Source organism: Sciurus carolinensis, chromosome 19 (genome assembly GCF_902686445.1).
Source record: "Sciurus carolinensis chromosome 19, mSciCar1.2, whole genome shotgun sequence".
NCBI classification, from domain to species: domain Eukaryota; kingdom Metazoa; phylum Chordata; class Mammalia; order Rodentia; family Sciuridae; genus Sciurus; species Sciurus carolinensis.
The window spans coordinates 21,258,246-21,262,001 of NC_062231.1; positions in this window are offsets into that span (position 1 = coordinate 21,258,246).

Genomic DNA, 3,756 nt, shown 5'->3' on the forward strand with positions numbered 1-3,756 from the left:
ACAAGAGGGATCAGCAGTGCTACCCTAGTCCCAGACCAAGGCTTCTGGAAACTCCCTGGAGAATCACTGGCAGAGTCTGCTTTGGGAGAGTGAAGAAGCAAGAGTCCCATATCCTCAGAGCATGGAGGAAGAGATCAAGAACCCTGTTCCAGAAGAGCAGAGCTGCATCTGCCTCTGCTTCCTTGTTCTTCCAACTTTTATCCATCCTTTTGGGCGGAGCTGCCCCGCTGAGGGAGGGGCTCCACTCCAGTTGCCATTGCACATGCCAATCATTCCTAGACACGCCCTCATGGACACACCCAGAAACCTCTTTATCATCGGCATCTCCTAATCCAGTCAAGCTGACAGTTCACAGTAACCATTTCAGATAGGTTGGTTGGTTTTAGCCATAAACCTAGGATAGATCTTCATCTCCACCCCAGGTAAGAATGAGACAGAAATCTCTACCTTTGATCCTCAAGGAAAATCTACAGAGGGTGCCCACCCCCTTGTCCTTCTGGAAGGGTACCACCCCAAGTCCTCTCGAGGTCCTCGGGCAGAACTGGGCCACTGGATGTCATTTGCTGTAAGGTAGCCTGGGCCAGCCACGGGCTTACAGATGTCCTGGCCCCACGGGCTGGGTTCACCGTCGCCCCAGAGAAAACCAGATTCTTAGCAAAACAAAAGAGATGCATTAGTGCTTCACAGGTATGAAGTTGACGCCGTCTGCCGCCACTGTGCGTTCATTCATTCATTCCATGAATATTCTTTTGCTTACCTACCCAACGCCGGAACCTGTCTCTGGAAGCAGACGTCTGGGTCCCTCGTCCAGACGTTATGTTCTTGAGAGGATGGGGATGACACCATTATAAAATGTCAGTCGCAAAGGATTTCAGAAGTTCACGATTGCTCCGAAGGAACATGGATCAGAGAATGAGGACAGCAAGCTATGGGACTAGGAACAGGGTCGCCATTTGATACGGAGTAGTTTAGGAAGGGCTTCCTCAGGAGGGGCGTGTGATGGAACAGAGGAAGACACCAGAGAGCCAGTCATGCATCGATGTGGAGGAAGACCAGCCCGGGCCAAAGGAAAGGGTGGTGCCAAGGCCCTGAGGTGGGAGAGGGCCCTAGTGGTGGCTGGGTACCACAAAAGCCAGGGCAGAGAGAGCGAGGGCTCCAGAGCGGAAGTGAAGTGAGGTCAGGTGTCTGTTGTTATGTCCGCTTCCTATCACTCGACCTCATCTCCTGTTTCCACCTCCTCCCAACGGTGTCACCAACTGGGGACAACACATGAGGCTCTGAGGGACATTCCAGATGCAAACTGTAGCCCTTTGCATCATGAAGGCCAATGCAAGGATGTGTCTCTCTCGCAGTGAACGGGGAGACCAGGAGAGGTACTGAGCAGGTCAGTCACATGACCTGATTTGTGCTTTTAGGGAATCGCTGATTTATTGGCAGTGAACTAGAGGGCAAGGGGTAGAAGCGGAGAAGTCAGTATTGAGGCTACTGCAACGATCCCAGCAAAAGATGATCACTTGCTTACTCCAGGGTGGTAGCATTCTTTAACATACTAAATATGTATACAGAGAGAAAATACATAAAGAGGGAACACAGAAATGCCTCTGTCCCAGTATCTGTTTCCCTTGTAGCGAACGTCACGGAGAAGCCAGAAGTTGCAAGAGAGATTGACTTTTTCTTCTGTGTTTTCCTCATATTGTTCTTTAATTACGTAGTAGCAAAGTTCATCCTTGAGCAGTGAAGTGGTGGCCTGTGAACATAAATGCTTCTTTGCTTCTCTGGTTTGCAGAATTCCTTATCAATGTGCACTTCATGCATGTGAAGAGAAACCTGATGTTTCTCTTCATACATGTGATACCTCATTTGGGGAGAGAGTGACTGAAATAAAAACAAATGGTAAGTGATCATATTTTGCTTTTTGGTGTTAATAACCAGGGGTTAGCCCAAGAAAACTCCTGTAGCTCTGTTAGTTGGGGGATCATCTGTTCCCATCCCTAATGAGAGGTGGCTGGGCAGACAGGGGCGGGATACAGGAAGGAGAGAGCAGATGGGAATGTGCATGGATGGGAAAGAGGAGAACCGAGGGGCAGAGGGCAGCTCTGGTGACCCTGGAGGGAGGCACCCGGGAGCTGGAAGGAGCCGGTGCTTTTCTAGCTGCATCCTCTCACTCCCCAGGCCTACAGCTGTCCTTCCTTGTCCCCAGAGCTCTTGACTGACCCAGGGTTCCAAGGGCAGGTCGACAGATGCCACCTCTGGGTAGGATTGCCAGAAAGTCACAGCTCTCTGGCTCAGAGGCCAGGTGCTGGTGTGGAGAAACTCCTGCCCCAGGTGAGCGCGGTTTATTGAAATCGTCCCCAGGCTGTGGGGCTGAAGATGCTGCAGCATTGTGCGGGTGTGTGTGCGCGCACCTGCATGTCCCCGGTGTCCCGCGCTCCCCCGCCGCCGTCGCACACACTCCTCGGCCTCTCTCTCACTGGTCCGTGGCACATGTTCTCCATCTCATTCTGGAACAGAAGCGCAGTTTATCAGACTGGGCTCCGTCGCCCGAACGCCATCCGCTCTTCCGAGGACGCAGTGCGCACAACGGTGAGGTCTGATCAGAAGCCGGGGATGCCGTCCTTCCTATTCCAGACGTGCTGACCAGGGGACGCGTGGATGCAATCCTTCCTATTCCAGACGTGCTGACCAGGGGACGCGTGGATGCAATCCTTCCTACTCCAGACGTGCTGACCAGGGGACACGTGGATGCAATCCTTCCTATTCCAGACGTGCTGACCAGGGGACGCGTGGATGCAATCCTTCCTATTCCAGACGTGCTGACCAGGGGACGCGTGGATGCAATCCTTCCTATTCCAGAGGAGCTGACCAGGGGACGCGTGGGATGTCCTCTGGTGCGTTCCCGCCGCGGGGATGGGCGCACTGAGAGCTGCGGCCGGGACTCGCCAAGGCCACCGAGCAGGCCGCGGAGAGAGGGCAGGAGGAAGGGCGCTCCGTGGAGAAGTCCTGGTCCCGGAGGTTTTCCGCTTGTTCCCCGCTTGTTCCGGGAGGAAAGTTTTCTGGAAACCCGTCGTAAAGCCTCAGCTGCGCTAGTTTTCCCTGCAGCAAAGCTCTCATCCTCCAAGCGCCCCGTGACCTTTAGCGGTCGGTCTCCTGTCACCTCGGGATGTTCTTCCCTTGCTAAAAATCAGATGTCCCAAAGACAACATGGAAATTTTGTCCCTGTTTTAAAAAGAAAAGCGACTGGACAGTCACCGTCCCGCCGTGTCGCAGAATCACCGTCGCTGTTCGCGCAGTGAGTCTCTTGCTGCTCGTTTGCACTTCGTGGCGGTCGTGATGAGAAGGCCACCCTACGTGGTCCACGTTAGGTGCCCATCAGGCCTCGCTCTGTTCTGCATACGCGTCATTCAGAACGCTCGTGTCACTGCCACCCATCTGAATCCCAGAGTGACGCATGGAAACCGCTGAGCTGGTGGGAAGAAGGTGGCGGCGCTTTCCGAGCCGCTGACGCAGGTTCCGGGTCTTGACTTCGCTGTTTCTTAACAGCTGAAGGTCACGCTGCATCGACAGGTTTCTTTCTGCTCCCTGCCTCCGTTTAAGAAGCAGGCGGAGACTCGACAACGAACCTCGGTGTCCCCACAAGTAAAAGCGTGTCCGTGTCACAAGTCGGGACGGGGCTGGGAGCTGACCCGGGCGCTCTGCACCGCGGTCCTGGAGCGGGGCGCTCAGCGGGCTGCTCGGCGGCCCTTCCCGCTGGGGCCG